The sequence below is a fragment of the Marmota marmota genome, unplaced genomic scaffold (assembly GCF_001458135.2).
Source record: "Marmota marmota marmota unplaced genomic scaffold, marMar, whole genome shotgun sequence".
In the NCBI taxonomy this organism is placed as follows: Eukaryota; Metazoa; Chordata; class Mammalia; order Rodentia; family Sciuridae; genus Marmota; species Marmota marmota.
In genome coordinates, this window is record NW_025999894.1 from 4,103,944 (window position 1) to 4,118,127 (window position 14,184).

The 14,184-nt window shown below is 37.5% G+C and overlaps 1 pseudogene; it reads left to right on the top strand.

Moving 5' to 3' along the window:
* Positions 1 to 11,209: 11,209 nt before the first annotated feature.
* On the top strand, positions 11,210 to 11,427 carry LOC125614143 (annotated as a pseudogene).
* The last annotated feature ends 2,757 nt before the right edge of the window (positions 11,428 to 14,184 follow it).

The following is a 14,184-nucleotide window of genomic DNA, read 5'->3' on the forward strand; positions in this document are numbered from 1 at the left end:
ACAAAATTACATATAAGAGGTTGTGAGGGGAATGGGAAAATAAACAAGGAGAGAAATGAATTACAGTAGATGGGGTAGAGAGAGAAGATGGGAGGGGAGGGGAGGGGAGATAGTAGAGGATAGGAAAGGTAGCAGAATACAACAGTTACTAATAGGGCATTATGTAAAAATGTAGATGTGTAACCGACGTGATTCTGCAATCTGTATTTGGGGTAAAATTGGGAGTTCAAAACCCACCTGAATCAAATGTACGAAATATGATATGTCAAGAGCTTTGTAATGTTTTGAACAACCAATAAAAAAAATTTGAAATGATAATCATTAAACTTTCACTGGAGCATATTTTCATGTAAAATAAAGGAAAGACAATTTTGATAGATTAATTTTACATTTCTATATCTAAGACTAAGATAGAAGAACTTGAGAACTTTATGAATAGAATAAGAAGGAAGAGAGAAATGGAAAGTCAGGATTGAAGGACAGTTAAGGCCAGGACACAGTCTACCTGCTATACAAGCTTGCTCCGGGCCTGTCCAGCTGACCGACAGGCAGCAGGCTCTGTGAGTTACTCCTAATTAACTGGTTCCTCCACTCTGTGAGTAAATAATGTAAACTAATCTAAACCAATTGCTTTGATAAACTAAATCCTATCCTTATTTATATATATGACTACTTCAAAGAAGTTTTATTTTCATTTTCAAGGCATAAGAAATGACTAAATTATAAAATGTCAACTTGAGTCACATGACAAGATCTCCTTACCTAATGGCTTTGCTAGTTTTTGGTGCCTCTGAAAGGTATCCTTGGAATGCCTTGGGGAACAGCTACCATCCTTTCCCCCATCTTAAACCACAAAGCTTCTTTCTCTTTACACCCAAATAGCATCCTGTCCTTACTGCAACCAAAGCATATTTTTCCATTTACATTAAATTCTGACTTAGCTTGTTTTACTTGCCTTTAGAACATGTCCTTATAGAAGAGAGAGGGATGAGGTTGCGTTTATCAAAGCAGCATCATGGTCCTCTGGCATAGTGTGGACACTCAATAAAATTTTGTGGAGTGAAGAGGATGAATGAACGGGTTGTTTTACTATGATCTTTGGAATGTATGGATCTATGCCTGCCTGACTACAAAGCAGGATCCCTTGTGCTTTCTCAGTATCCCTGGTATTTAAGAGACATGCTCATAGCACATTATACATCTCTAAGAATACAGAGATGGAAGAGATGGCCGTTCTCTTAGGATGTTGGAGAGGAATGTCTACAAAGCTTTCATTTTATAAATAATCTACCAAATTTAAACCTTGTTCAAATGTTTATAACAGAGAACATGTTTTTAGTGGTTGCAAGAGAGCAATGACCTCTAACATCTATTAATATTCTGCCAACTTTTGGTTACTAAATTTATCACCAGGGATGAATGTTATTTTCTGCATCATATAGAATTTTTTTGGTAGAATTTAAACTAAATTTAGACAAATAACATACAGAATTAGGTGTAGGCTTCACTCATATGTGTATAAAAATAAATACTGTGTGTGCCTGGACTCACGTACTTAATTTGAGGAATTTAGAAAAAAACGAGTAGACCTGTGCTTTTTTCACTACTGCATGGGAAGAAGAAAGGTTGATGATTTTAAAATGATCTCTTGTTCACTTTGGAATCCATTTTTAAATTTTAGTTTTTATGTTTGTGTTGGCTTTGAACCCAACTTTAAGCTGTGAAAACCAAAGTCATATTGGAAATCCTACTGGATCTAAAACTTACAAACTTCCTCATCATGCAGCTTTCCAATGTCAGAACTTGTCCTACGTTGAGAATAGGGCATATTTCTTTTTCATTCAAAATATCACAGGATGTTGGCTTATGACTCCATTCTTCTTAGAATTAGGAAATTAATTAAGAGTCTTGATGTTATGGGAATACCTTTAGATCTCAAGTTAAAATAGGATTAAAGATGGTAGAAAGAGCTGCTGACAAAATCAAGTAGTGAAGAAGGTACATCATTACATATTCTCTATCCCTGTCTAATCTCCCTGGTCTGAAAGCAGCTGCAGAGACCTCCCCTGGGAGAAAGCAGGGATGACTGGCAGCTGGTGAGCACCTGCTGGCATGGCTGCTGATCATGGCTGCTGTCCATTTTGATTGGACAGGGCATCTGTTTCTGATTGGTTGTTGCTCATGCTCCACCAGTCATTAAATGTTTTCAATATCCCCTCTGGGAACAGGTAACCAGGCTCTGTTCTTGACACTTACATATTTGATTCATGTAGTCAAGCAAGTTATGTAATTTGGATGGACGGGAGTCTGAAGCACCCCGAAATAGTTTAGGTATCTAAGTTTTAGAATACTTTCAAACAAAATAGATACAAGCATAAGCTGAAAAAGTTACTGATTAGCAAAATTATGATAAATAAATCAGATCTGAAATCCATTCATTATAAGATTCATTGGCAACCAGATGCTCTTCATGATGAAGTTTTGATTCCAACAGAAGGTTACTCTCTTTATTTTGAACCATGAATTTTCACTTTTACATCCTTTTTATTAAGTAATATCAGCAAAATTTCATCTGCATGTGTGTTAGCAAACAGGAATGAATAAATAGAATAGAAAGTAATGAGACTTCATTCTAGTTTTATTTCCTTTTCTAGTCAAAACTATAAAAATGAAGAAAAGCAGACACAGAGTTCTAGGGCAAATAGTGGTGCAATCCTGGAGTAGAGCTGAATCTTTCCTTTCTACCTCACTCTTGATGTTCACTTGGAAAAATAAACAACAACAACAACAACAAAATGGAACTTCATAAACATATTTTTTTTAAAAGTCAGGCTGTGAACGTCTGCTTAGTGGCTAGACACAGCTGGAAATAATTGGGAAACAGAGTAATAGTGCAAAAGAGTTTAAAAACCACATGGTCTCAATGATATTTTCATAGTGCTCCAAGCAATTTTCTTCCACAAGTCAAATGGTTTCAAGATTCTCCAGCACAGAATTACCTACAAAACATAAATGCCAAAAAAGGTAAACTGTAGTGCATTGGGGACAAAGCAACCAGTAACCCTTGAGGAAATTCCTTGTCAAAATTGTGAACAGGACACTTCGTGGCACCGACAGCCCTTGCAGAGTCTTTAATCCAAACTGTCGGTGTCCCTCGTCCACCCCGGTGAAGAGAATAAGTAGTGATTCACACATGGCCCTGGGAAATGCACTGGAATTACCTGCAGGAAGGAGGGGGGCCCTGAAACTGAACCCATGACAGTATTCACGTGAGCAAATGACTGTTGACCAGGAGCATCCGCGTGTCACAATAGAAAAACCTTGCCTCTTGGATGCTGTGAGTGAGCTCATTGATATCATTGATCAAGGAAAAATCTCATAACATCCATCTCAAATACAACCAACATCATTATTATGAATAAAACAATATCGGGAACCACCTGCATACCAAGAATCCAGAAGTTAAAAGTCTTGTGTCTCTAACTTGTGTCTCCAGTTTTGCTCATATTGATAGTGAAAGGAGTTCTCATTTAACTAGTTTCTCCAGAGGAATGATGCTATAAAATTCTCACTTCTAATTTTTCTTAACATAAAATGGAATTATGTCAGATAAACTGATGATATGCCAATCTTTCTTTAGCTGATTAAATGTATTAACAATTACTGTCTATTTATTATACAGAAGGCAAATAACTTTTTTCTAAGCACTTTCAATATAAAATTCACTTACAGATTTAAAAATAATTTATTTTTGATTATTACAGATAAGGGCATTGATTTTCAGGGACAGTAAGAAAATAACATTAGGAACATAAAATTCATTGTCAACTGGCCTGGGATTCTTCATTTTCATTCTCATTTCAGATGCATAAAAGAAAAGAATGAACCGAGTACAGGAGTTAACTATTTCTAAAATTAAGACATCAAAATGTTGCTTTGTTGGGGCTGAGGTTGTGGGTCAGTGGTAGTGCACTCACCTAGCATGTGCTAGGCACTGGGTTTGATCCTCAGCACCACATAAAAATAAATAAATAAAATAAAGATATAAAATAAATGTTGCTTTCTTGCACACTATCATTCACTTCCATCAAGGCCAAATGCAAAATTAAAATAAAGCAAATGATTGTATGTAAAAATATATTCAGATTTTGCCATGGTGGAAACAGGATTGAGATTTAGGACCAAAATGTAAAACTTTGATAACTGAGTATCAAAGGAAAAGATAAAGATGAAAGGAGGTGTCATTTAAAATATGAAATCACAAGTACGGCAAGTGAAAACTTCTGCAAGCTATCTTCCCCTACACAGATACTTCAAGAAGAACAATGTCTCAGGCATCTTTGATGAAGCTAATCTGCTTACAGCTCATCATGATTCATATCCTTTAGTTTTCACCCACAGTTAAGAGGGGTTTTAGCTCCAGAAGAAAGCTATGTATCCATAATTCTTGACACTATAAATAGGGATGACCTAGACCAGGAATTGGCAAACTGTAGACTGAAGACCAGATTGGCCCCCTGCCTATTTTTATAAATAAAGTTTTATTGGTAATTAGCTATACCCATTCATGTATGCATTCTCAGTGGCAGAGTAGATATGGCAGAGGGCAGAGACTGGTCTACAAAGCCAAAAATATTTACTGTCTGGTTCATTGCAGAAAGCGTGCCAGGCCCTAATCTAGATAATTATAGCATATGTTTAAACGAAGGAAAAAGAAAAAGAAAGCAAAGAGCATGGAGGCTTTAGTAGACAAAGGAAGACAGAGTGAAAATTTCATGCTCCTTTCCCAACAGTGCCCTGAGTCCCAGGGGCTTGCCATCTGTCATTGTACCTTCATGACCATTATTGCAGAGGACATCTATCTGGCCTGTTGGCAGTAATGTCCCAGACAGCATTCACAAAAAGAAAAGAAAATTTGCCAGAGCTCATTAGTTTTAGGTTAACATTTTATTGAATCCTCACTCTAGTACAAAATTTTGGTTGCCCAAACACCTTCAGTGTTTTTAATAAGGTAAGTATTTTGGTAGAGTTTTTAAAAAATCACTTTAGAAGTCATGTATTTTTTCACAGTGCCTTTTAAAATAGAGTCAGTATTGCATTAGCTAGCTCTCAAAACGGTATCAAACTAACTGAATTTGTAAGAGAAAAATCACCAAGAGAGATATATTAGTGGTCGGTGTAAGCATCGTCTCTCATTGTTGGAATTACGACACTAAATGTGTAAATAGAATGGGGGCTTGGGGTTCTCTAGCCCTGACTCTGAATTCAACTCATCACTCTTACTGGCTTGGACTTAAAGTAGGAGGAACATTGAAATAAAAGTGAAAAGAATCATCCAGAATTCTCTTCTGACTTAAAACCACTAGGTAGTCAATATTCCAATACTTATGTCTCTGATCAGCTGAGAAAATTGTTGAGGCATGCTAAAATTAGAGTGACACCTAATTACATAGTCAATATGATTACTGCATACATTAAAACCTGGTATGGCTCCAATCAAGTTCCTCAAGGTACAAATATTTGATATCACATGGCTTGATCAATTAAAAATTATCAGACCTGTCTCTAAAAGAAGGCAAAGCAAACCTAGTATCCTGTCTGTGAAGTAATGGGTTAATATACTAACCTATAATTGCTGCCTGTTATTCAATCACTACTTTTATGTAACTTATGTATTCTAAAATTGATTGTTTTTCTAAAAAATGGACTTTACTGAGACATATTGGATGCAATGCATAATTCAGGACATTAAGTAGAAATAAATAAATAAATTTGTTTGTGAGTTGTATTCTTCAATTATTATCTCCTTCAAATATATTATCTCCTTCAATATATCCAAGCATCAGGAAGACACACAATCCTATGCTTTTCAAATGGGGAAAATCTATATTTTCTAATTTATGCTAATTGATTTTAAAACATTTTATGGTGGTAATAAAAAATTTCCACATGAGGCCATCATTGTGCAAAGGTGAATAAATCAGAATCACATTCTGATAAATGCTTTGCATTAAAGTATGAATCTTTCACACATTTTAAGTATATTAATACTTAGAAATACTTTGGAAGGTGCACAGAAAGTGATTCCATTAACATTCTTGTGTCTTTGAAGATACACTTGCCAATCAAGCAAAAATGTTATGATCTTGACATGAATGAGCATCATTTGAAAATGAGTGTATTGGGCAATACTATAAACAGGGGGGAGGGGGAGGAGGGGGAGGACAAGAAGGGGAAATGATGAAGGGGGGAAAAAGTATATTTTCCAGAAACAAATATGACGAGTTCTTTGGGTCTTTGGTTAGATGTTTCATTGGCCACCCAGACCAAAGGCATTTATACAAATCTTCTGACATACACCCACTCATTAAGAGGCCACAAAACAAATTGCCAAGTAGCACATCCCAGTCCGAGTGGATACAGACATGTCCTAGAAATTATTAAATGAATCTTCTATTCCTGGTTTTGTGAATGAGCTATTCTATGTCTGGGTCGATGTTCCTCTTAAAATAGAGAATTCCCACACCAACAGCCCAGTGATGTGCTGGTTACTCTCTTGACAACTAGACTCCATTCTCTGCTTTTTCCTCCTGCAGCTGGAGACCAATTGGCAATATTGCGTTACCTGGGCTCCTTGGCTCCTACTTCCTGTTGGGTTTGCTCAATGGGAAGCACTGATGGGAAGAGACAGGCCGGGAAGAGAGAGAGGAGTTGGTTTTCCTGATTTTCATGGATGAGTGTTGTTTCAAGAGTATCTATGTCTCTCTACCTGTAGCCACAGCTCTTTAATGACAACCCCTTTGCTACATGTATTGCTTTTCCTTTGTTTTACCCTTGAAGCCTGGGAATGGTCATGGCTGCTGTGTTCTGTTCATCCCTAGGTAATTCACCTGCCCTGAGTGGATCCTCTCACTCTACCCACAGCTCTAAAAATGAATGCTCGTTCTTAGTTCTAGCTTCTACAACAAAATGACATACACAGAGTGGCATAAACAACAGAAATGTATTTCTTACTGTTTTGAAGGCTTGAAGTCCAAGATTGAAGCAAGGACAGGTGCTGATGAAGCCCCTCTTTCTCTGGGTCCCTTTGATAGAGAGCACTGACATTCTTCACACAGTCTCCATCCTAATGACCTCTATACCACCCAAAGACCCTATGTAATAATACCATCAGTTAGGGGTTAGAATTTCACCATATGAATTTTGGTGAGACAGATATGTTCACTCTATAACATGGCCCTTTAGCATCTCTTCGCTGAACTCTTTGGAGTATGTCATCTGGCACAGATCTGCCTAATAAAATTCATGACACCTCATATCTATTACTACAGATTTTCAGATACCTTCAATATAAATGTACTTCATTAGTCATTTAGGATTATGTTTAAAATAAGTCAATAAAAAGAAGATTTGTTGCAGGTCAAGGGTTTGTGGGAATTTAGTCATAAAGGGAACAGTATGTTTAGTGTGTTTGTGGGACTATTATGTGTGACTATATGGGGACAGTGGACGCTGGAAATCCTCCTTCTTTGGTTTTGAATTCTGCCACTGAAGATTTTGGCACCTGCATTTCTAATCAATCTATCAGTAAACGAAAGCTCACAAAAGTCAGGAGTAGAATACTACATGCATTCGGGAATGAACAGGAAACATTAATAACTATTGAGTGGTTTTCACATGACAACCAGCACATCAATCACTTAAAAATGGCATTTGATATGATTTTATCACAGTCCTGTCCACTATTCATTAATAGACCCACATTACAAATGAACCAATTGAGTCTGGAAACATTAAACTGTTAATAGCTGGTGCCCATCAGAGCGAGGGTCAGCTGGGACTTTTTGTCAGTGACTGGTACCTGCTATTACTAATCTTGGTGAACTATCCTCTGGTCATCGACCTGCAAGGCCTGGCCTCCTTGTCCTGGCCTCAGACCCCTTTATATCGGCTGGCATTCAGGCTATGTCTCTGTTCTTTGGAGTTTAGGAATCAGAGCTGTGAGGTTCTCTTGGTCATGTCCCCATAGGTGGTCTCTCTGACTAGGAGCTTCTTCTCAGAGTGAAGTTCCCTTCAGAATGATACCTTGGTGAAGGTCATGATTCCCTCTATTCAAAACCACAGAATTTCAATCCAGGCTTCAACTCAAGGAGCACAAGGGTCAAGGGACACTCTTCTAACATCGTTGCCTGAAAACAAGCAAGTAATTTTAAGTAATTTTGAATCCTCATAACTCATAGTCAGCACTTTATTCTGAAGGACACATTGCTACCTTTTTTTTTTTTTTACTTTTTTTTTGGTACTAGAGATTGAAACCAGGGATACTTAACCACTGAGCCATATCCCTAGCCTTTTTTTTTTTCCTGTTTAGAGACAGGATGTCACTGAGTTCCCTAGGGCCTTACTAAATTGCTGAGGCTGGCTTTGAACCCACAATCTTCTTGCCTCAGCCTCCTGAGCTTCTGGGATTATAGGCATGTGTTACCATGCCTGGCTAGCATTTACTCTTGATGCATATAGAGTAACTACAGTGTTTTGCTCTCTCAAGATCAGTACTCTTGAAAGGTAACAGCATTTTCAGCTTACTAAGTCTGTTAAAAATATGTGCTATAGTTGGAAATTGAAAACAAAAGCATATCTTCATTCTAGCCAGTATTTTCCTTTTTCTTCAAGCTATTGAAGCCATCATTATCAGTGAAGTATGCACAGTTAAGAACTAAATATCATCTGGAAGAAATACATCAGATATTATTTTAAGATATTCTCTATATACGTAGATAAGTCTGTGGCTATGTCTGTAACTACTGCACACATCTATCCTCATCTTGATCTAACAATTATGTGTGCATACATCATTCATATATATTTATAAACTGCATATTTGTGAATGGATTGCTAATTTATTAAAAACAGCTGTACAATATAAACTTGCTTGTGGAAATATACCAAATACATTACATCTGAATTTTCATCATGCAAAGACTCTGAGAATCATGCCACTGATGCATGTCAGTATTATAAATGATACAAATTTTCGAATGATAACCATATAAATCAGTTTCACTAGAAACTATGTCGATTTGCTAAATTTTCTGTACATTAGCCCTTTCTTCTGCAGGAAGATAGTAAAATAGAATTGTCCACTGTAAAACACTGTTTCAGATATTTTGCCAGCAAGAGGTATACACTGAATGTGATTTGAGTTCCTGAAAACCAATGGAAATGTGAGGCATAAGAAGCAATGTTGCAGGAGTTGATAGTTGGCTAGCATAACATTTGTCATTGTGGTAAGATTGTATAAAATTCTAGCATATATTTTGCCCTTATTACATTAGTCACCCATCCCGTTGCTTAAAGTGAAATGGTTACAAATGGACCTCATCAAATATTATACCTCCTATTATCCTTAGTCCAAACCTTAAAAAAGGCTGACTTAACCAATCAATATGCAATTTTTGCATTATTAAGAACATATTCTCTTCATACCACTGAGAAAAGCATTTGTGTATCATGTTTTCTTTCCAGAACATTGCCTCCAGCCAAAGCTTTGTTCTTAACAACATAAAAGCAAAAAATGCAGAAAACAGCTAGTCCCAGAAAATTCAGTCTAAATGCCCAGCATTCCTTCAATAGAAATCGCAGGTAGAATTTCATCTGTATTAGTCAGGGTTTTAGAATAGCAGGTAGTATGTGGATCTAACTGTCAAATTTTCTATGAGTAATTCAATTGGCATGGAATAAATTCGGTTATGTTTCTGACTGCTTGGTATTTTCAAGTGCTTTTTTTTTTTAATTTTATTTTTCCATTGGGGTGATGGGCCCAAATCTAAAAAAAAGCATTTAGTAGGGAAATTTTCCCCCCACTGATGAACTAACTCCCAAGGCTCTCTCTATAAATCCTGCTTTATAAATTGACTATAGATTTCTGGTTATACATGATAAGTTGAATTCACACATTTAGGTTTTCTCCCTCCTCCAACTCCACAAGTAAGAGTAAATTAATATAAAAGATCTAACCATGGTTACCAGCCCTGAGGATGGCTCCTAGCAAGCTCACCTCCTGGTGTTCACAACCTGTGCAGTTTCCTGCATGTGGCACTATAATTGGTTTATTCAGGCACGCTGTTCAATCAATATCATATGGCAGAAGTGAAGGTTCCTTACTTTTGATATTAGGTTATAAAAAAATGTGTGTTCTATCTCTGTCTCTCTTGTCCACTGATGAGGGATTAAGATATGTTGGATGTAGTCCTATGGAGAAGCCCCCATGGGGAGAACATGAAGTTTCTCACCAACATCCATTGAGGACTATAGCCCTGATAACAACTGTACCAGTGTATTTTTCAGCCCCATTTCAGCCTTGAAATAAAGACAGCCCAAGCAACAGTTGAAAGCTCGAGAACAATTCCATCAGGGACCCCAAAGCAGTGCCACCAAGCTTGGCCACTCCCTAATTCCTGAGCATCGGTCCAGTGAGAGGTAATAAATGTCTGTTGTTTAAATTACCTAAACTTCCAGTGCTTGCTACACAACAGTTAATAAGTAACTTGTACATCTACAGTGAGAAAGATATTGGGAGATCATTTAATAGACAGGAGACAGAGAAGTTAATAGGAATGAGTAGGATAACTAGATATCTGCAGAAGGAGACATGTTATCAATCTCAAATGTCCCCTCAAATCTCATGTGTTGAAGGTTTGGTCCACAGCTCATGGTGCCATGAGGAGGTGGTGGAAACCTTCAGAGGTGGGCCTTGTTGGAGAAAGTAGGAAATTGGGGGCACAACCTTGAAGGGTTTACTGGGACCCTGGTCACTTTTTCTCTCTATCTCTTTGCTTCCTGGCCACCATGAGGTGAGCAGCTTTGCACTAGCCTGCACTTTCCACCATGATGTTCTGCCTTACCCAGAAATGACGGGGCCAAGTGACATGTACTGAGATCTCTGGAACCGTGAGCTAACATAAATCCTTTCTCTTTTGAAGTTGTTTATCTCAGGCATTTGGTCACAGCAATGGAAAGCTGACTAACATAGGAACAGTCAAATCATGTCATAGAGACCCTGAAATTAGAAACTTGAAATGTCATGGGAAGCAACAGAGAAAGGGATAAAATCAGAGAAATTGGGTGCAAGTGTAGTCATGTGCCACCTAACAATGTTTTGGTTAATGACAGGCCACAAATAAAACAGTAGTTTCATAGAAGACCTCTTATCACTTTTCGGCCTTTTGGCTAAGATCAAGTGTAGTATCATAGAAGACCTCATAGCCATCTTAATTTTTGTAAACTCACCCTAATGCTCACATAGCAGTGAAATCCCATAAGAGCTTATTTATTAGAACTTATTTATATTATTACATATCTGTTGTGCATGGACAGATATGTAAGATTTAGATAGATCTCACTATCATATCCTCTAATCACATGGCAGAGGCAAAGAGAGAAGATTCATTCTATGGAGAAAGAAATTAGTGTTCCATTGTGGAAACAGCTACAGCACACAGACAGTAACAGGCGCTAAACTGAAAGCTAGGAAATCAAAGGAAAATTGATTTGCTGGTTGGTGAGAGTGTTAGTCCCTTTCTGGATTTGGATTTCAACTCTGACATATGCTATCCAGGAGTATCTAGGTACCAACACAGAGAATAGGCAGCTTGACTCTAAACACACACACACACACACACATCCCAATTCATAATGCATCTATAGTTCAGAATTTCCCAGCACCTGAACAGATTTCTATCAGCCACTTCAAAATGAAACCCATCCATTGATAAAATCCCTTTCACAAATATTGGACTTCCAAACAGCTTCTTCATGATTCTTTCTTAAATATGAATGGAAAGCCAACTGCCATCAGAGACTAAAAGAAAGTTAAACACTATCTGTTAGTTTTCTCCCTTTCTAACAAAATACCTGCAAAAACTAATTTACAAAGGGCAAAGTTTGACCTTGCCTCATGGTTTCAGAGGTTTCAATCCATGGTTGATTGGTCCTCTTATTTTGGGCCTCTGGTCAGGCAGGTCATCGTGGTGGGAGCATGAGGTGCAGCTGAGCTGCTCACCCATCATGGCCAGGAAGCAGAGAAACAGAGCAAGGGCCAGGGTTCCAATAAACCCTTCAAGGGCACGTCCCCAATGACCTTACTTCTTTCTACTAGGCCCCACTTCCTAAGGCTGCATCACATCCAGGTAGCACCACAGTCTGGCCACCAAGCTTGAGCGTATGACATTAGAGAGGCATTTCACATTCAAACCACAATACACCAGAAATACCAAAAAACAAAACAAAAGAGAAAAGAAAAAAAACTAGGGAAAGAATAACTTACAAAAGGAGATGAAAGGCAGAGATTAAAATAAAACTTTAAAAAATGTGTATTTTAAATTTTTTGTTAGAGAAGAAGATATAAAATATTTATCTATGAACACAAATGGGATATATAAACAAGAAATAGAGAAAAAGTTTTCACAAATAAAAATATGAGAGCCACAGTATTTAAAAAGCAATAGATGAGATAACTTTGAGGTATTCCATATATATCAAAACCCTAAATTAAAAATGATTAGCAATAACAGAGGCAAGGTTAAAAATTTTAAAATGTTGGTCTACGAAGTCCAACATCAAAGCTAATAGCAATCTCATGAAAAAAGAAAGAGCAATTGTAAGGAAATAAATGACCAAAGAAAGTTTACTATAAACATTTACCACAAGAGAAAAATTTAAGATTATGTATTGAAAGTGATCAGCAAGCAATGAGGAGAATGTTTCATGAAAAACACAAACCAAAACATTTTTCTAAACTGTTTCAAAACCTTGGAGTTTAAGATTGTCATCAGATCTTTGTAAAGTAATAAATTCACATAAAAACAATCAACATGGTACATCTTCCCCACAGGTGGCTCTGAAGCTGAAATCTACAGTAGATAGTGACTAAAACTTGAAGAAAATTTACTTTTGCCATTTATCATAAGTGGTATGGTTTGAATACCCAAAGCTCCTGTGTTAATGGAGGAAGGTTCAGAGGCCAAATGACTAGATTGTGAGAGCTGTCACCTGATCAGTCCTTCCTGGTTCCAGTGGACTCACTGGGTGGTAACTGTAGGCAGATGAGGCATGCCTAGAGAAGGTCACTGCGCATCTTCCTTATGGCCCCTTCCACTTTGTGGCCCTTTGTCACTCAGCTGGCTTCCCAGTCACTAAGTGCTCTTCTGCCGTGACCTTGTGCCATGATGGGCTGCCACATCTCATTCCCAGAGTAAGGGAGGCAGCCCAGCCTGGACTGAATCTCTGAAACTATGAGCCAAGATAAACTTTCCCTCCTCTAAGTTGTTCTTGTCCCGGTATTTTGGTCACCACGATGCAAAGCTGACTAACATATAATCCAAAAGACCCACGAGTAAGAGAGCATAGCAAAGAAATTTTTAGATGTTCTAGGTAAAAAATATTTGACTTGATGCATGGTTCTGTGGAAGCTCCCAGTAGATTTACTTTGTCAAAATAAGGAAATAAGCCAAAATACTGATAAACATGGCATCAAAAAAAAAACTGCAAACCCACAGGAGAGGAAGAAAGGAGGTACATGAACATCAGCTTTTCAGCTGACCCAGAATTAAGTTCTGCTTGGGGAGAGAATAGGAGGGTTTAAAATGAATTGTCTCTGTTTAAAAAAAAAAAACCAAGAAAGCAAAGGTACCCACAAAGAAGAAAGCGTTATGCTCAGTGGAGACGCAGACTTGGTGATCTAGAACTGTTGTCTTCCCATACTAGAAGAAACTCTGAGCTGACTGACCCAACAAACATTCTCCGTTCTTCATGAATAGGGTCTCTGAATGCAGGAGTGGACTCAGAGTATCAGAATAAAGACTGAATGCATTTTCAATTTTTCTCAAGTAGTCATTTCAGTCCACGTGACTATATTCATTACATAAGTAGTAACATGGTAATGTATGAAACTTTTGGGAAACATTTTTAAAAAAAACAAAGATTGGGCTGGGGATGTGGCTCAAGTGGTAGCGCACTCGCCTGGCCTGCACGGGGCGCTGGGTTCAATCCTTAGCACCGCATAAAAATAAAATAAAGATGTTGTGTCCACCGAAATCTAAAAAAATTAAAATATTAAAAAATTCTCTCTCTCTCTCTCTCTCTCTCTCTCTCTCTCTCTCTCTCTCAAATAAAAAAAAAAAAAAA